Source organism: Carcharhinus amblyrhynchos, chromosome 34 (assembly GCF_965287045.1).
Source record: "Carcharhinus amblyrhynchos chromosome 34, sCarAmb.v2.hapA, whole genome shotgun sequence".
In the NCBI taxonomy this organism is placed as follows: domain Eukaryota; kingdom Metazoa; phylum Chordata; class Chondrichthyes; order Carcharhiniformes; family Carcharhinidae; genus Carcharhinus; species Carcharhinus amblyrhynchos.
The window spans coordinates 3353778-3375319 of NC_137357.1; the positions used below are offsets into that span (position 1 = coordinate 3353778).

The 21542-nt window shown below is 42.1% G+C and overlaps 1 long non-coding RNA gene across 1 annotated transcript in view; it reads right to left on the reverse strand.

Annotated features, from left to right (window-relative positions):
- The window catches only part of LOC145361387 (uncharacterized), a 123179-nt gene that overhangs the window by 16468 nt on the left and 85169 nt on the right, over positions 1–21542 (reverse strand). The window contains exons 3-4 of the long non-coding RNA XR_013889826.1: positions 21311–21411; positions 30–196 (exon numbers count right to left, since the gene is read on the reverse strand). This is a non-coding gene — a long non-coding RNA (uncharacterized LOC145361387). The remainder of the gene's footprint in view (positions 1–29; positions 197–21310; positions 21412–21542) is intronic.

Genomic DNA, 21542 nt, shown 5'->3' on the forward strand with positions numbered 1-21542 from the left:
TTATATGTTTCTAACAAATTGCCACATACCTGTAGAATGGTCAATGCTGCTTTAAATGTCAAGGTCCAGTCCAACACACAGTCCCCAATCCAGCTTCCTCGCTCTGAGGTTCAATCCTGCTCCTGAATGTCTCACCTTCCTCAGAATTCCTCTTCCTCCTCAAGCTCAAAGCTTTTAAACCCAAACCTGATGTCACCTGCAATGACAAGAACATATTTATGAAGCACCCTCTGTGTAATGAAATATCTCAGGACACTCCACAGGAACAGAAGACCAAAGATGTGCAGGTTAGGTGGATTGGCCAAGCTAAATTGTTCCTTAGTGTCCAAAGATGTGCAGGTTAGATGGATTGGCCATGCTAAATTGCCCCTTAGTGTCCAAAGATGTGCAGGTTAGGTGGATTGGCTATGCTAAATTGTTCCTTAGTGTCCAAAGATGTGCAGGTTAGGTGGATTGGCCACGGTAAATTGCCCCTGAGTGTCCAAAGATGTGCAGGTTAGGTGGATTGGCCATGGTAAATTGCCCCTTAGTGTTCAAAGATGTGCAGGTTAGGTGGATTGGCCATGGTAAATTGCCCCTTAGTGTTCAAAGATGTGCAGGTTAGGTGGATTGGCCACGGTAAATTGCCCCTGAGTGTCCTAAGATGTACAGGTTAGGTGGATTGACCATGCTAAATTGCCCCTTAGTGTCCACGCTGACACGGAGAGAACGTGTAAACTCTGCACAGACAGTGACCTGAGGCTGGACTCGAACCTGGGTCCCTGGAGCTGTGATGCAGCAGTGCTAACCACTGTGTCGCCCATAAGAAAACAATAAGAAAAAAAGGAACAGCAAACATTCACTGACACTCTTACTGACGTTAGACAGCATTCTGAGTCATGTGCATCTCCAGCCTAGATTGTATGACTCAGCTATCTGGAACTGTACCAGGTCAAATCACAGCACTGTTCCAGACAGCTAGGAAACTTTTTCCACGAGAAGATAATGACAATTTAATCTAGATTGCGGAAATTTCAGTTCCAAGAATAAAAAAACAGGTTTTCTTTGGAAAGGTAAACACGTCACGATGACCTCATTCACATTTCCAAGGTTATGAAGGGAGTTCGCCAAACTGAATCACAGCTAGGCCCGGCATTTATTAACCATCCCAAATTAGCCCTTGAGAAGGTGCTGGGTGAGCTGACTTTCTGGATCCGTCCTAGTCCCTGTGGTGTAGGTACACCCACAGTACTGTTAGGGAATTATAGAATCCCTACAGTGCAGAGGGAGGCCATTCAGCCCATTGAGTCTGCACCGACACAATCCCACCCAGGGCCTATTCCCATCATTTACCCTCCGAATCCCCCTGAAACTAGGGGTAATTTAGCATAGCCAATCCACCTAACCCACACATCTTTGGACTGTGGGAGCAAACCAGAACACCCGGAGGAAACTGATGTAAGCAAGGGGAGAATATGCAAACTCCGCACAGACACTGACCCAAGGCTGGAATCGAACACGGGTCCCTGGCACTGTGAGGCAGCAGTGCTAACCACTGTGCAATCGTGCCGTGCCAAGCTCCAGGATTTTGACCACTGTGAAGGAACAGCCAATAGATTTCCAAATCCACAGTGGCACGGTGGTTAGCACTGCTGCCTCATAGCCCCAGGGACCCGGGTTCGACTCCCAGCTTGGGTCACTGTCTGTGTGGAGTCTGCACGTTCTCCCTATATCTGTGTGCGTTTCTTCCATGTGGTCCGGTTTCCTCCCACAGTCCAAAAGACGCACTGGTTAGCTGCTAAATTCTCCCTCAGTGTACCCGAACAGACATCGAAGTGTGGCGACTGGGGGATTTTCACAATAACTTCATTGCCATGTTAATGTAAGCCTACTTGTGACACTAGTAATTAAACTTAAGTTGGGACGGTGGGTGGCTCAGAGGGGAACTTGCAGGTCGTGGTCTTTCCCCAGTGTGTCTGCTGCCCTAGTCCTTCTAGATGGTAAGAAGTCTCACAACACCAGGTTAAAGTCCAACAGATTTATATGGCAGCACTAGCTTTCAGAGCCTCAAGCTCCTTCTTCAGGTGAGTGGGAGTTCTATTCACAAACAGGGCATATAAAGGCACAAACTCAATTTACAAAATAATGGTTGGAATGCGAGTCTTTACAGGTAATCAAGTCTTAAAGGTACAGACAATGTGAGTGGAGAGAGCGTTAAGTACAGGTTAAAGAAATGTGTATTGTCTCCAGCCAGAACAGTTAGTAAGATTTTGCAAGCCCAGGCAAGTTGTGGCGGTTACGGATAGTGTGACCTGAACCCAAGATCCAAGTTGAGGCCAGGGGAGTCTAGAACCAGAGGTCACAGTTTGAGGATTTGGGGTAGATAATTTAGGACAGAGATGAGGAGACATTTCTTCACCCGGTGAGCCTGTGGAATTTATTACCACAGGAAGTAGTTGATGCTAAAACATTGAATGTATTGAAGAGGCGGCTGGATATAGCACTCGGGGCGAACGGGATCAAAGGTTACGGGGAGAAAGCAGGATTAGGCTATTGAGTTGGACAATCAGCCATGATCATGATGAATGGTGGAGCAGACTCAAAGGGTCGAATGGCCTCCTCCTGCTCCTATCTTCTACGTCTCTATGTTTCATCCAGGCAACTGGGGAGCACTTGTGCGGTGTAAACGTCACTTGCTCTGTGTTTTTTGCCTAGTTGATTTGGTTGCGAATTAAGCTGCTGTTACTTCAGTGTGCACCAGGTGGCGCTGTTGAACCACAGGGATGGTCAGTGGCGCAGTCCGTCTGACAATAAGCACTTCAGGCCCTACTCACCTCCTCATCCACCTCACCTTTTGTCATGGCCACTGCGCAAATACTAAGCCATACGGATCAATTTCCATTCTGCTTTGGGACTCAGTTCTCAGCCCTAAATGTGAATGGGGTTCCTGGGGTGGGGAAAAATAAGCTGGGATTCCTAACCTGACCATCAGGAGAGGAGGTAATGAAGAAGGCAAATGGAATTTTGTCCTTCATTGCGAGAGGAATGGAGTTTAAAAACAGCGAGATTATGTTGCAGCTGTATAAGGTGCTGGTGAGGCCACACATGGAGTACTGTGTACAGCCTTGGTCTCCTTACATGAGAAAGGATATACTGGCACTGGAGGGGGTGCAGAGGAGATTCACTAGGATTACTCCAGAGTTGAGAGGGTTGGCTTATGAGGAGAGACTGAGTCGACTGGGACTCATTGGAATTCAGAAGAATGAGGGGAGGTCTTATCGAAACATATAAGATTATGAAGGGAACAGATTAGATTGAAGCAGGGAAGTTGTTTCCACTGGTGGGTGAAACTAGAACTAGGGGGCATGGCCTCAAAATGAGGGAGAGCAGATTTAGGACTGAGTTGAGGAGGAACTTCTTCACCCAAAGGGTGATTCTGTGGAATTCCCTGTCCAGTTGAGGCTCCCTCATTGAATGTTTTTAAGACAAGGATAGATAGATTTACGAACAGTGAAGGAATTAAGGGTTCTGGTGAACGTGTGGGTAAGTGGAGCTGAGTCCACAAAAAGATCAGCCATGATCTTATTGAATGGTGGAGCAGGCTCGAGGGGTCAGATGGCCGACTCCTGCTGCTAGTTCTTATGTTCTTATCAGACACTGAAATCTGACTGTGTAAGGGCCTCAGGTGACAGTGTGAGGACTGAGTGGTGGCAATCAGGGAAAATGATGCCATAACCAGGACAGTAAAAGTCACTCCTTGCGTGTGATACCTCAGTAAGAGGCATGCACTTAAAGTTTATTTATTAACACCGCAATGAAGTTACTGTGAAAATCCTCTCGTCTCTACACTCCAGTGCCTCTTCGGGTTACATTGAGGGAGAATTTAGCATCTAACCAGCATGTCTTTCGGACTGTGGGAGGAAACCAGAGCACCTGGAGGAAACCAAGGCAGATACGGGGAGACGTGCAGACTCTGTACAGACAGTGACCCAAGCCGGGAATCGAACCCAGGTCCCTGGCGCTGTGGGGCAACAGTGCTAACCACTGTGCCACAGTGCTACCCAAGGTGAGTGGGGGGAGGAGGGCAAAAGTTCAAAGAAGGTGTGAGGGCTAAGTTTTTTTACACAGAGTGGTACATGTCTGGAACACACTGCCAGAGGTGGTGGTAGAAGGAGATACAATAGGAGGGGGTTTAAGCTGGCGAGGGTATTTGCAGACCTCTTTAACCCCTTTTCACTCCCATCTGAGGTCCCTATCTGTTTCAAGAAGACAACCATCACCCCTGTTCCAAAGAAAAGCCAGACAGCATGCCTTATTAATGACTGTGGTCCACTGGGTCTGATATCGATCATTATGAAATGCTTTGAAAGGTCAGTCATGGCATGAATCGGTGGCACAGTTGTTAGCACTGCTGCCTCACAGCACCAGGGACCCGGATTCGATTCCCGGCTTGGGTCACTGTCTGTGTGGAGTCTGCATGTTCTCCCAGTGTCTGCGAGGGTTTCATCCGGTTGCTCCAGTTTCCTCCCACAGTCCGAAAGACGTGCTGGTTGAGTTGATCAGCCATGATAAATTGCCCCTTAGTGTTCTGGGATGTGTATGTTAATGGGATTAGCACGGTAAATATGTGGGGTTACGGGGATAGGTCTTGGGTGGGATTGTGGTCAGTGCAGACTTGATGGGCCGAATGGCTTCCTTCTGCACTATAGGGATTCTATAAATGAATCAATTCTGGCCTCCCAGATTAGCCTCAGAGTAAAGGGACGATCCTTTAGAACCGAGATGAGGGGGAATTTCTTCAGCCAGAGGGTTTGGTGAATCTGTGGAACTCATTGCCACAGAGGAGGCTGTGGAGGCCGGGTCATTGAGTGTATTTAAGACAGAGATAGATAGGTTCTTGATTGGGAAGGGGGTCAAAGGTTATGAGGAAAAGGCAGGAGAATGGGGATGAGAAACTTACCAGCCATGGTCAAATGGCAGAGCAGACTCGATGGGCCAAATGGCCTAATTCTGCTCCAAAACGTATGGTGTTATGGGCTTTTATATAAGTCCAAAGATGTACAGGTTAGGTGCTTTGGCCATGCTAAATTTCCACTTGGTGTCAGGGGGACTAACAGTGTAAATGTGTGGGATTGTGGGAAAAGGGCTGGGTGGGATTGAGTTCAGTACACACTCGATGGGTTGAATGGCTTCCTTCTGTACTGTGGGATTCTGTGATCTATGATAAGCACATGAATATGCAAGGAATAGAGAGATATGGAGCAAGGATTGGGATACAGTGAAAAGTATTGTTTGATTTATTATTGTCACATGTATTGGGATACAGTGAAAAGTATTGTTTGATTTATTATTGTCACATGTACTGGGATACAGTGAAAAGTATTGTTTGATTTATTATTGTCACATGTATTGGGATACAGTGAAAAGTATTGTTTGATTATTATTGTCACATGTACCGGGATACAGTGAAAAGTATTGTTTGATTTATTATTGTCACATGTATTAGGATACAGTGAAAAGTATTGTTTATTTTATTATTGTCATATGTATTGGGATACAGTGAAAACTATTGTTTCTTGCGCTATACAGACGAAGCATACCATTCATAGAGTACATAGGGGCGAAGGAAAGGAGCGGGTGCAGAATGTAATGTTACAGTCATAGCTAGGGTGTAGAGAAAGATCAACTTAGTGAGAGGTAGGTCCATTCAAAAGTCTGATGGCAGCAGGGAAGAAACTGTTCTTGAGTCAGTTGGTACATGACCTCAGACTTTTGTATCTTTTTCCCAACAGAAGACGGTGGAAGAGAAAATGTCCAGGATGCGTGGGGTTGTTGATTATGCTGGCTGCTTTTGCCGAAGCAGCAGGAAATGTTGACAGAGTCAATGGATGGGAGGCTGGTTTGCGTGATGGACTTTGTAGCTTTTTTGCGGTCTTGGACAGAGCAGGAGCCCATACCAAGCTGCGATACAATCAACCTTCCATGGTGCATCTGTAAAAGTTGGTGACACATGCCAAATTAGTCTTCTGAGAAGGTAGAGGCGTTGGCGGGTTTTCTTAACTATAATGTATTCTCTCGTCCCAGGAGTTGGTCTGGTGAACCTTTATTGCATTCCCTCCAAGGCAAGTATATATCTCTTTAGTTAGGTCACAGTGGCCCTAGGCCATACCCATCCAGTACCTGCAGGCATATTGTGAGGGGGATGACACAGTTCTGTGACAAGCCCCTAGGTGAAGTTCAGCCATCGCAGCCACTGGCTGAAGTTAAGGAAGAGGAGTTGCTCCCCAAAGACCCCGAGGTAAGACTTCCTTCTCTTCTATCTCTGAACTGCTTCAACCTTCTGTTGCCTCTGCTCCGACTCTCTGTCGTGCTGCTGTCCAAGTTTATTTATTAGTGTCACAAGCCGGCTTATGTTAACACTGCAATGAAGTTACTGTGAAAATCTGCTGGTTGCCGCACTCTGGCACCTGTTCGGGCACACAGAGAGAGAATTAGCACCTAACCAGCACGTCTTTCAGACTGTGGGAGGAAACTAGAGCACCCGGAGGAAACCCACGCAGACACGAGGGGAGAAGGTGCAGACTCCACACAGACAGTGACCCAAGCCGGGAATCGAACCCAGGTCTCCGGAGTTATAAGGCAGCAGTGCTAACCAGTGTGCCACTGTGAGGAACTGGGGCCAGATTCTGGGGTCAGAATGTCCGACCAGCTGAATGCACAACAGCTTCTAAAATCTACGTGGATAAATAAATAGAGACAGAGAATCTGGTGAACTGGTGTGATGACAATAATCTGTCCCTCAATAACAGTAAAATGAAGGAGATAGTCATTACCTTCAGGAAGTGTAGTGGAGGACATGGCCCTGTCTGCATCAACGGGGATGAAGTGGAAATGATCGAGAGCTTCAAGTTTCTAGGTGTCCAGATCACCAACAACCTGTCCTGGTTCCCCCATGCTGACATTATAATTAAGAAAGCCCCACCAATGCCTTTACTTTCTCAGAAGGCGAAGGCAATTTGGCATGTCCACTACGACTCTCACCAACTTTTACAGATGCACCACAGAAAGCATCCTTTCTGATTGTATCACAGCTTGGTATGGCTCCTGCTCTGCCCAAGATCGCAAGAAACTACAAAGGGTTGTGAACGAAGCCCAGTCCATCACGCAAATCATGGTCCCATCTATTGACTTTGTCTACACTTCCCGTTGCCTCGGCAAAGCAGCCAGCGTAATCAAGGACCCCACACATTCCGGACATTCTCTCTTCCACCTTCTTCCTCAGGAAAAACAGACAAGAGTCTAAGGTCACATAGCAACTGACTCAAGAACAGCTTCTTCCCTGTTGCCATCAGACTTTTGAATGGGCCTACCTTGCACTAAGCTGATCTTTCTCTACCTCCTAGCTGTGATTGTAACACTACATTCTGCACCCTCTCCTTTCCTTGTCCCCTATATACTCTATGAATGGTATGCTTTGTCTGTAAGTGTGCAAGAAACAGTATTTTTTACTGTACCCCAGTACATGTGACAATAATAAATCAAATCAAATCAAATCAATAATTGTAGAAGAATAATCATTTTTCTCTTCCTGGGAAAGGGAATAAGAACAACTGGGGAAACTCTTGGGAGAGGTGTAAGGGGCCATTTTGCACTATCATTCTATTAGCATTGCTGCCTCACAGCACCAGGGACCCGGGTTCAATTCCCAGCTTGGGTCACTGTCTGTGTGGAATTTGCACATTCTCCCCGTGTCTGCGTGGATTTCCTCCGGGTGCTCCGGATTCCCCCCATACTCCAAAGATGCGCAGATTAGGTGGATGGGCCATGCTAAATTGCTCTGTGATGTCAGGGGGATGAGCTGTGGTAAATATGTAGGGTCACGGAGATAAGGCCTGGGTGGGATTGTTGTCGGTGCAGGCTCAATGGCCTCCTTCTGCACTGTAGGATTCTATAAGTTCCACGCAAAGGCTGCTTCTGAACCTTAAAGAAACGGGGTTCGATAATACTGAGGAAAGGAGGTTGTCGGGTGTTGCTAAAGGGGGGATTGGTGAAGTGCACAGTGGACGTGAAGACACAAGAGCAACATTTAGTGAAAGGAAATTGATGAAAGGCTGTGGGAGGAAAGATTGTGCAAAATTGCTGGTATCTGAGAGTAAATATCTCCCGTTGCGCAAGGTTGTGTGCATACAAGGTTGGAATGTTAAGCTTCTGTTTAATTTTCAAGCAATTTTAAGGCAGCGTGGTTGTTATTATGGCTGGAGAAGCAATCAGAGACCCAGGATAATGCTCAAGGAATCCAGATTCTAATCCCACCACAGCAAAAGGAGTTTGATTGGCTCTGGGGAAAGGGCATATCGGAGCTCGTGACTGCTTGAGAGGGCGGCCCGGTGGCACAGTGAGTTAGCACTGCTGCACCACAGCGCCAGGGACCCGGGTTCAATTCCCAGCCTCGGGTCACTGTGCAGAGTCTGCACGTTCTCTCCCTGTGTCCGCATGGGTTTCCTCCCACAGTCTGAAAGACGTGCTGGTTAGGGGCTAAGTTCTCCCTCAGTGTAACCCGAACAGGCGCTGGAGTGGGGATTTTCACGGTAACTTCATTGCAGTGTTAATGTAAGGCTGCTAGTGACACAAATAAAATTAAAGAAACAAGATAGAATCATTGAAAAGAAATGACAAACATCAGGAAAGAAACACAGCACAAAAAGGTGACACAAAAACAGGCAGGAAATTGACCTAACAGCTTGCTGGGATTAGCTCACTCCAAAACAGTCTGCCTGGAGACAGGCCCTCAGCAAGACTCAAGATCAGACAATTGGAAACCAAAGACGCACAGGCCACATCAATGTGTGGAAAATGACAATTATTCATTTCCTGAGAGACAGGACATGCATCAGTGAAACCAGAGATTCTGTGCACATTAGAAGCTGAGTGAGACGTCTCACAACACCAGGTTAATGTCCAACAGGTGTATTTGGAATCATGAGCTCTCGGAGAGCCACTCCTTCCTCAGGTGAGTGGAGGGGTAGGTTTTACAAACACGGCATATTATAGGCCACAACACAATTGCAGGATAATGGTTGGATTGTGAGTCTTTCCAGGTACGGACAGTGCGAGTGGAGAGAGGGACAATGACAGGTTAAAGAAGAGTGAATTACCTCAAGCCAGGACAGTTAGTGGGATTTGTCAGGCCTAATGGTAGGAGCTACATGCAGTGTGACATGAACCCAAAATCCTGGTTGGGGCCGTTCTCATGCATGCGGAACCTGGCTATCAGTTTCTGCTCAGCGATTCTGTGTTGTCATGTGTCTGAAGGCCGTCTTGGAGAACACTTGCCCGAAGCTGAATGCCTGTGACCACTGAAGTGTTCCCCGACTGGAAAGGAGCAGTCCTGCCTGTGATTGTTGAGCAGTGTTCATTCATTCGTTGTCATGGTGTCTGAAATAAGTTCCAAATAAACCTGTTGGGCTTGAACCTGTTGTTGTGCGACTTCTTACTGTGCCCGCCCCAGTCCAATGCTGGGATCTCCACATACTAGAAGCTGAAACTAGATACTTAGCACACAAACACAAAGGGTCAGCATGGTTAGCACTGCTGCCTCACAGCGCCAGGGACCTGGGTTCGATTCCCGGCTTGGGTCACTGTCTGTATGGAGTCTGCATGTTCTCCCCGTGTCTGCGTGGGTTTCCTCCGGGTGCTCCAGTTTCCTCACATACTCCAAAGATGTGCAGGTTAGGTGGATAGGCCATGCTAAATTGTGCCTTAGTTTCCAAAGGTGTGCAGGTTAGATGGATTGGTCATGCTAAATTGCCCCCTAGTGTCAAGAGGGCTGGCTAGGGTAAATGTATGTGGTTATAGGGGTAGGGCCAGAGTGGGATTGTGGTTGGTGCAGATTTGATGGGCCGAATGGCCTTCTCCTGCACTACAGGATATGGTCCACCACTGAAACCCAATAACATCCATTGAAATCCATCAACAATGATGGGAAACTAACCAAACCTACGCACTGATGGACCAAATCCTCGGAAGATTCCAGAAGGTAGCTAGACAGGTAAGAAATTGATGCTAGCAGCATTCAAGAGATCCCACCTCTCCAGCTTCCGCAGAAGCGCGTCAGGACACAATAGTGACAACAGCAACTCACCTCCAGGCCAGAGAGAGAGAGAGAAAGAGAGGGACAGACTTGAAAGTTCAATGTACTGATGGGATCACGAGGATCTGGGGTAGTATACAAATTTCTAAATGATCAATTAAAGCTGAAGTTAAAGTTTATTTATTAGTCACAAGTCGGCTTATATTAACACTGCAATGAAGTTACTGTGGAAATCCCCTAATCACCGGCGCCTGTTCAGGTTACACTGAAGGAGAATTTAGCACCTAACCAGCACGTATTTCAAACTGTGGGAGGAAACCTGAGTATCTGGAGGAAACCCATGCAGACACTGGGAGAACGTGCAGACTCCGCACAGACAGTGACCCAAGACGAGAATTGAACCCGGGTCCCTGGCACTGTGAAGCAGCAGTGCTAACTACTGTGCCTCTGTGTTGTCCCCATTCGCTAGAGGGTGAGAGAGTTGTTAAATTTGTGAAACTTAAGTCTTTCTGTTTGGAATAAAGTTGCGACTTAGTTACTTACGATTGGTTCGTGTGCATAGTCCATTTGCCTGATGGAAGCAGAGGCATTTGGGTAAAATCCATTGTACAGTGCTAGGACATTGAGTTTAAGAATTGGCAAGCCATGTTGCAGCTTTATCCTCTTTAGTGAGGACACATTTGGAATATAGTGTTCGGTTCTGGTCGCCACACTACCAGAAGGATGTGGAGGCTTTGGAGAGGGTACAAAAAAGATTTACCAGGATGTTGTCTGGTATGGAGGGCATTAGCTATGAGGAGAGGTTGGAGAAACTTGGTTTGTTCTCACTGGAGCGACGGAGGTTGAGGGGTGACTTGATAGAATCCGACAAGATTATGAGGGGCACGGACAGAGTGGATAGTCAGAAGCTTTTTCCCAGGGTGGTAGAATCAATTATGAGGGGGCACAGGTTTAAGGTGCAAGGGACAAGGTTTAAAGGTTTAAAGGAGATCTACAAGGCCAGTTTTTTATACAGAGGGTGGCTGGTGCCTAGAATTCACTCAGGAAGTAGTGGAACTGGACACAATAGTGACTTTTAAGGGGCGTCTTGATAAATACGTGAATAGGATGGGAATAGAGGGATATGGTCTGCAGAAGGGTAGGGGGTTTTAGTTCAGATGGGCAGCAGTCGATGCAGGCTTGGAGGGCCGAAGGGCCTGTTCCTGTGCTGCAATTTTCTTTGTTCTTTGCTGGCTGAGTAAGCCTGCAGGATATTAGAAATACCTGGGGCAACAGGCATTTCTGAGAAAACTGGGTGAAATAGTAGATGATAAACACTGATAAACACTGAAGCCTGTGTGAAGGGTGTTGCTGCTGAGATTTCCCAACAGACAGTATGGTAGCTGGTCAGATCTCTCAGAAGGCAGTGCAAACAAAGCCAGTTACTGTCAGCCTCAGAGGACACCCTAGGAGCAAAAGAGCACTGCATCGTACTACAGTAATTCTATAGATTTAAAATAGGAAGATGAGCTCTGAGTGTAGCTTAAGTTTAGTTTTCGAACAGTAGTTTAAGTATTGTTAACTGTGTGAAGCTATTCTAAAGTTCAAGTGTAATTTTTTTTATTCTTTATTTTTTAAATAAATATTTACATTAATATAAAATCACCAGAATTGTTTGGAGGTGTACCTTCCTGATTCCTGAAAACCTCCTCACAATACACGAATTACAAAAACTGTTTTGGCAGCTACTTCATGTTTCCCTTTGGGATTTGGGCAGCTCGGCATTTACCATCAGCCATGCTTTCACAATTGATAAAGGAGAACCAGTAGATGTAGTATATCCGAACTTCCTTAAGGACTTGAGTGTTACAAAGAACAAAGAACAACACAGCATGGGAAACAGGCCCTTCGGCCCAACGAGCCCGCGCCGCCATCTTAACAATGTATTTTTCCTACACCACCGTTGACCCGTGTCTATGATTATGGTACCCCGATTGGAAACCAGATTAAGAGGAACACAAGAATTTGACATAAGCAATTAGAAAGACAAAAGGCATGTTTGCCTCATTGCATGGGGATTGGAGTTCAAAAATAATGTCGTTGCAAATGTCACATCTGGAGTATTGTGCGCAGTTTTAGGTTCTAAGGAAAAATTTACTTGGAAGTGGTAAAGCCTGTACTTTCTCAGAAGACGAAGGAAATTTGGCATGTCAGTTAAGACTCTCACCAACTTTTACAGATGCACCATAGAAAGCATTCTTTCTGGTTGAATCACAGCTTGGTATGGCTTCTGCTCTGCCTAAGACTGCAAGAAACTACAAAAGGTCGTAAATGTAGCCCAATCCATCACACAAACCAGCCTCCCATCCATTGACTCCATCCACACTTCCTGCTGCCTCAGAAAAGCAGCCAGCATAAGGACCTCATGCACCCTGGACATTCTTCCTTCCACATTCTTCTGTCAGGAAAAAGATATAAAAGTCTGAGGACACATATCAACTGACTCAAGAACATCTTCTTCCCTGCTGCCATCATGGACCTGCCACACTGTAAATTAATCTTTCTCTATATTCTAGCTATGACTGTAATGCTACATTCTGCGCTCTCATGTTTCCTTCTCCCCAATGTACTCCATGAACGGTATGCTTTGTATAGCGCACAAGAAACAATACTTTTAATGTATCAATGCATGTGACAATAATAAATCAAACAATCCTTTTCACTGTATCCCAATAATGTGACAATAATAAATCAAATAATACTTTTCACTGTATCCCAGTACATGTGACAATAATAAATCAAACATACTTTTCACTGTATCCCAATACATGTGACAATAATAAATCAAACAATACTTTTCACTGTATCCCAATACATGTGACAATAATAAATCAAACAATACTTTTCACTGTATCCCAATGCAAGTGACAATAATAAATCAAACAATACTTTTCACTGTATCCCAATACATGTGACAATAATTATTCAAACAATACTTTTCACTGTATCCCAGTACACGTGACAATAATAAATCAAACAATACTTTTCACTGTATCCCAGTACACGTGACAATAATAAATCAAACAATACTTTTCACTGTATCCCAGTACACGTGACAATAATAAATCAAACAATACTTTTCACTGTATCCCAGTACTTGTGACAATAATAAATCAAACAATATTTTTCACTGTATCCCAATGCACGTGACAATAATAAATCAAACAATACTTTTCACAATATCCCAATACATGTGACAATAATTATTCAAACAATACCTTTCACTGAATCCCAATACATGTGACAATAATAAATCAAACAATACTTTTCACTGTATCCCAGTACATGTGACAATAATGAATCAAACAATACTTTTCACCGTATCCCAGTACACATGACAATAATAAATCAAAGAATACTTTTCACCGTATCCCAATGCACGTGAGAATAATAAATCAAACAATACTTTTCACTGTATCCAAATACAACTGATAATAATAATCAAACAATATTTTTCACTGTATCTCAATACGTGACAAAAATAAATCGAACAATACTTTTCACTGTATCCCAGTACATGTGACAATAATAAATCAAACAATACTTTTCACTGTATCCCAATACATGTGACAATAATAAATCAAACAATACTTTTCACTATATCCCAATACTGTGACAATAATTATTCAAACAATACTTTTCACTGTATCCCAATGCATGTGACAGTAATAAATCAAACAATACTTTTCACTGTATCCCAATGCATGTGACAATAATAAATCAAACAATACTTTTCACTGTATGCTAGTACATGTGACAATAATAAATCAAACAATACTTTTCACTGTATCCCAATGCACGTGACAATAATAAATCAAACAATACTTTTCACTGTATCCCAATACATGTGACAATAATAAATCAAACAATACTTTTCACTGTATCACAATGCATGTGACAATAATAAATCAAACAATACTGTTCACGATATCCCAATACATGTGACAATAATTATTCAAACAGTACTTTTCACTGTATCCCAATACATGTGACAATAATAAATCACGCAATACTTTTCACTGTATCCCAATGTATGTCACAATAATAAATCAAACAATACTTTTCACTGTATCCCAGTACATGCGACAATAATGAATCAAATAATACTTTTCACCATATCCCAATGCACGTGACAATAATAAATCAAACAATACTTTTCACTGTATCCCAATACAGGTGACAATAATAAATCAAACAATACTTTTCACTGTATCCCAGTACACATGACAATAATAAATCAATACTTTTCACTGTATTCCAGTACACGTGACAATAATAAATCAAACAATACTTTTCACTGTATCCTAGTACATGTGACAATAATAAATCAAACAATACTTTTCACTGTATCCCAATGCATGTGACAATAATAAATCAAACAATACTTTTCACTGTATCCCAATACATGTGACAATAATAAATCAAACAATACTTTTCACTGTATCCCAATGCATGTGACAATAATAAATCAAACAATACTGTTCACGATATCCCAATACATGTGACAATAATTATTCAAACAGTACTTTTCACTGTATCCCAATACATGTGACAATAACAAATCAAGCAATACTTTTCACTGTATCCCAATGCATGTCACAATAATAAATCAAACAATACTTTTCACTGTATCCCAGTACATGTGACAATAATGAATCAAACAATACTTTTCACCGTATCCCAGTACACATGACAATAATAAATCAGAGAATACTTTTCACCGTATCCCAATGCACGTGAGAATAATAAATGAAACAATACTTTTCACTGTATCCAAATACAACTGATAATGATAATCAAACAATATTTTTCACTGTATCTCAACACATGTGACAATAATAAATCAAACAATACTTTTCACTGTAACCCAACGCATGTGTCAATAATAAACCAAACAATACTTTTCACTGTATCCCAATACATGTGACAATAATAAACCAAACAATTCGTTTCACTGTATCCCAATGTATGTGACAATAATAAACCAAACAATACTTTTCACTGTATCCCAATGCATGTCACAATAATAAACCAAACAATACGTTTCACTGTATCCCAATGCATGTGACAATAATCAAACAATACTTTTCACGATATCCCCATACATGTGACAATAATTATTCAAACAATACTTTTCACTGCATCCCAATACATGTGACAATAATAAATCAAACAAATCTTTTCACTGTATCCCAGTACGTGTGACAATAATAAATCAAACAATACTTTTCACTGTATCCCAATGCATGTGACAATAATAAACCAAACAATACTTTTCACCGTATCCCAGTACACATGACAATAATAAATCAAACAATACTTTTCACCGCATCCCAATGCATGTGAGAATAATAAATCAAACAATACTTTTCACTGTGTCCAAATACATCTGACAATAATAATCAAACAATATTTTTCACTGTATCTCACCACATGTGACAATAATAAATCAAACAATACTTTTCACTGTATCCCAGTACATGTGACAATAATAAATCAAACAATACGTTTCACTTTATCCCAATGCATGTGACAATAATAAATCAAACAATACTTTTCACTGTATCCGAATGCATGTGACAATAATAAATCAAACAATACTTTTTACTGTATCCCAATACATGCGACAATAATAAATCAAACAATACTTTTCACTGTATCCCAGTACACGTGACAATAATAAATCAAACAATACTTTTCACTGTATCCCAGTACACATGACAATAATAAATCAATACTTTTCACTGTATTCCAGTACACGTGACAGTAACAAATCAAACAATACTTTTCACTGTATCCCAGTACGCATGACAATAATAAATCAAACAATACTTTTCACTGTATCCCAGTACATGTGACAATAATAAATCAAACAATACTTTTCACTGTATCCCAATACGTGACAATAATAAATCAAACAATACTTTTCACTGTATCCCAGTACACGTGACAATAATAAATCAAACAATACTTTTCACTGTATTTGAGTACATGTGACTATAATAAATCAAACAATACTTTTCCCTGTATCCCAATGCCTGTGACAATAATAAATCAAACAATACTTTTCACTGTATCCCATACATGTGGCAATAATAAATCAAACAAAACTTTTCATTGTATCCCAATACATGTGACAATAATAAATCAAACAATACTTTTCACTGTGCCCCAATGCATGTGACAATAATAAACCAAACAATACTTTTCACCGTATCCCAGTATACATGACAATAATAAATCAAACAATACTTTTCACTGTATCCCAATGCATGTTACAATAATAAATCAAACAATACTTTTCACTGTATCCCAGTACATGTGACAATAATGAATCAAACAATACTTTTCACTGTATCCCAATGCACGTGACAATAATAAATCAAACAATACTTTTCACTGTATCCCAATACAGGTGACAATAATAAATCAAACAATACTTTTCACTGTATCCCAGTACACGTGACAATAATAAATCAAACAATACTTTTCACTGTATCCCAATGCACGTGACAATAATAAATCAAACAATACTTTTCACTGTATCCCAATACATGTGACAACAATAAATCAAACAGTACTTTTCACTGTATCCCAATACATGTGACAATAATAAATCAAGCAATACTTTTCACTGTATCCCAATGCATGTCACAATAATAAATCAAACAATACTTTTCACTGTATCCCAGTACATGTGACAATAATGAATCAAACAATACTTTTCACCGTATCCCAGTACACATGACAATAATAAATCAAAGAATACTTTTCACCGTATCCCAATGCACGTGAGAATAATAAATCAAACAATACTTTTCACTGTATCCAAATACAACTGATAATAATAATCAAACAATATTTTTCACTGTATCTCAATACATGTGACAAGAATAAATCAAACAATACTTTTCACTGTATCCCAGTACATGTGACAATAATAAATCAAACAATACTTTTCACTGTATCCCAATACATGTGACAATAATAAATCAAACAATCCGTTTCACTGTATCCCAACGCATGTGACAATAATAAACCAAACAATACTTTTCACTGTATCCCAATACATGTGACAATAATAAACCAAACAATACGTTTCACTGTATCCCAATGCATGTGACAATAATCAAACAATACTTTTCACGATATCCCCATACATGTGACAATAATTATTCAAACAATACTTTTCACTGCATCCCAATACATGTGACAATAATATCAAACAATTCTTTTCACTGTATCCCAGTACGTGACAATAATAAATCAAACAATACTTTTCACTGTATCCCAATGCATGTGACAATAATAAACCAAACAATACTTTTCACTGTATCCCAATACATGTGACAATAATAAACCAAACAATACTTTTCACCGTATCCCAGTACACATGACAATAATAAATCAAACAATACTTTTCACCGTATCCCAATGCACGTGAGGATAATAAATCAAACAATACTTTTCACTGAATCCAAGTACATCTGACAATAATAATCAAACAATATTTTTCACTGTATCTCACCACATGTGACAATAATAAATCAAACAATACTTTTCACTGTATCCCAGTACATGTGACAATAATAAATCAAACAATACGTTTCACTTTATCCCAATGCATGTGACAATAATAAAACAAACAATACTTTTCACTGTATCCCAATGCATGTGACAATAATAAACTAAACAATACTTTTCACTGTATCCCAATAGATGTGACAATAATAAATCAAACAATACTTTTCACTGTACCCCAATACATGTGACAATAATTATTCAAACAATACTTTTTACTGTATCCCAATACATTCGACAATAATAAATCAAACAATACTTTTCACTGTATCCCAGTACGTGACAATAATAAATCAAACAATACTTTTCACTGTATCACAGTACACGTGACAATAATAAATGAAACAATACTTTTCACTGTATCCCAGTACACGTGACAATAATAAATCAAACAATACTTTTCACTGTATCCCAGTACACATGACAATAATAAATCAATACTTTTCACTGTATTCCAGTACAAGTGACAATAATAAATCAAACAATACTTCTCACTGTATCCCAGTACACATGACAATAATAAATCAAACAATACTTTTCACTGTATCCCAGTACATGTGACAATAATAAATCAAACAATACTTTTCACTGTATCCCAATACGTGACAATAATAATTCAAACAATACTTTTCACTGTATCCCAATACATGTGACAATAATAAATCAAACAATACTTTTCACTGTATTTCAGTACATGTGACTATAATAAATCAAACAATACTTTTCCCTGTATCCCAATGCCTGTGACAATAATAAATCAAACAATACTTTTCACTGTATCCCATACATGTGGCAATAATAAATCAAACAATACTTTTCACTGTATCCCAATACATGTGACAATAATAAATCAAACAATACTTTTCACTGTGCCCCAATGCATGTGACAATAATAAACCAAACAATACTTTTCACTGTGCCCCAATGCATGTGACAATAATAACCAAACAATACTTTTCATTGTATCCCAATACATGTGACAATAATAAATCAAACAATACTTTTCACTGTGCCCCAATGCACGTGACAATAATAAACCAAACAATACTTTTCATTGTATCCCAATACATGTGACATAAATCAAACAGTGAAGGTTCACTGGGAGAGTTGTCCTATCATGACAGACTAATAAATTGGCATCAATACTGAGGGGTTTTTGATGTTTATTTATAATGTCACAAGTAGGCTTTCATTGAGACTGCAATGAAGTTACTGTGAAAATCCCCTAAGCGCCACACTCCGGCAGCTGTTCGGGTTACACTGAGACAGAATTTAGCACCTAACCAGTGCGTCTTTCAGACTGTGGGAGGAAACCGGAGCACCAGGGGGAAACCCCACGCAGACACGGGGAGAATGTGCAGACTCCGCACAGACAGTGACCCAAGCCAGGAATCAAACCCGGGTCCCTGGCACTGAGAGGCAGCAGTGCTAACCACTGTGCCACCATCCATTCTATTCAGCAGAATGTCAGGTGACCTCGTGGAAACCTACAAGGGGCTTGACAGGGTAGGCACTGATGTTTGCCCATTCTGAGGAATCTCAGGGGCCGAGCCCAACCACAAAGGCTGACTCATTTAGAATTGAATTGAGGAGACAGTTCTTCACTTGAGGAATTTTGAACCTTTGGGATTCTCTGCAGCAGACAGTTGTCATTGCTCTGTTATTGAATATTTTCAAGATTGAGGTTGATTTTTAAGATCACGGGGAATAAAGACACACTGAGAGCAGTCAGGGAGACAGGAGGTCAGGCAGAAAATCAGCTAGGGTTTATTGAACGGCAGAGCAGGTTCGAGGAGCCATATCTTGTTCCTATTCCATTTATCTCTTATGTTCCTATGCAACTCAAAGGGCTAGGCCTACAGGCTGGCTGTTCAGAGACAAGGGATAAGGCCTGGTTAGTGGAGCCTGTGACAAATGTAACCAATCAGGTCCAACAGCGATAAAATGAAAGCCATATAGCGACCAGATGGGTCATTTTAGCAAGCCCATGCTGGAGATAATGTGTCAGGTGCCTAGACAGTTCCAGAGGGGCATTAAGGGGCAATTTAGCATGGCCAATCCACCTAACCTGCACATCTTTGGGACACTAAGGGGCAATTTAGCACGGCCAATCCGCCTAACCCGCACATTTTTGGTCACTAAGGGGTAATTTAGCACAGCAATCCACCTAACCTACACACCTTTGGACTGTGGGAGGAAACTGGAGCACATGGAAGAAACAAACGGGGAGAACGTGCAGACTCCACACAGCCAGTGACCCAAGCCGAGAATCAAACCCGGGTCCCTGGCGCTGTGAAGCAGCAGCAGCACTAACCACTGTGCCGCTGTGCCGCATAATATTGTACAGCCATACGGGAAGGACTTGCAAACAGACCAAGGCTCAGACATCTTCAGACTATTCCAAGGGGGAAGGGAAGGGACATGTTGCAACCCGAGCCACTGGCAGTGGTGAACATTGCTATCTGAGGTGTCCAGAGTGCCCTCACTATTGCAAGCTCCGATTAGATTTTAACTAATCACTTACAGGCACAACCACTTCCCCCTCACTTATCTCAGCGCTAAACCGACCAAGCATTGCAGCATGCACCCTGGTCCAACAACAAGTCCACTCACTTCTGCATACTGCAATTCCGATGGTTTCAGCAGGGGCAGGGAGGGGGGCAGGCAGCATAGATCCCTGCTTCGAACCCTGTGGAAGTCTGCTCCAGCTGTATCTGCACAAACCTGGCCATTTGGGGTACTAACTTTGGGTGCGGGTTGATGGGGCAGGAGGGCAATAGGTGAGAAATGGAAGATGTCTAGATAGGGGTATTGGCCATGTTAAATCCAAAGATTTGGCCATGTCCAAAGACATGTAGATTAGGTGGATTGGCCATGCAGAATATGTGGAGTTACATGGGTAGGACAGAGAACAGATCCTTGGTAAGATACTCTGTGGAGAGTCGGCGCAGAATCAATGGGCTGAATAGCCTCTTCTGCACCGTAAGGATTCTGTGATTTACATTCAACAGCTTCTGCTTGACACGATATTAAGTTTAAAGTTTATTTATTAGTGTCACAAGAAGATTTACATTAACAATGCAGTGAAGTTACTGTGAAAACCCCCTATTCGCCTGTTTGGGTACACTGAGGGAGAATTTAGCACCTAACCAGCATGTCTTTTGGAGGAAATCGGAGCACCCGGAGGAAACCCACGCAGAGAGAACGTGCAGACTCCACACAGACTGTGACCCCGGCCAGGAATCGAACCCGGGTCCCTGGCGCTATGAGGCAGCAGCGCTAACCACTGTGCTGAAGCACAGAGCCATCCAGAGATGCAGAAGCCACTTGGGCCGAGTGCAGAGTGTGTTGGCCACGGTATCATGAGTCAGCTGGGAGTTAGCAGCCTGTGACATGGAGCAAGGGGGCGGCCACCAACCTGAGAGAAATGGCAAAAGGATAATCTTTCTAAGTTCCACATGTTCCACTGACCTTGGCCCAGTGGGGCTAACGTTTCCTGACATTGTTCTAGTGGGGATTGTGCGAAGGTCATTGTTTACTAGAATGATGTGTGGTGTAACAGGATGTACACAATGGAATCAGTGGAATAAGTGCATCAGAATGACTTGACGCTTGCTTTACCTGAAGGAGAATCGATGCAGTGATGTGCGATGGAGCGTTTCAGCTCTGTCGGAGCGTGGGCAATCTTCTAAACAAACACTGTTCTCTGAATGTGCAACACCCTATAAAACACAACAAATACTGATCACAAATGATGAACACCATCCACAAACTCAATGGCTGCGATTCTTCCATCCCGCAGTGGCTGGTTTGTAGATTGATATGCGCTTTCAACCCCATTTGCATCTCCCAT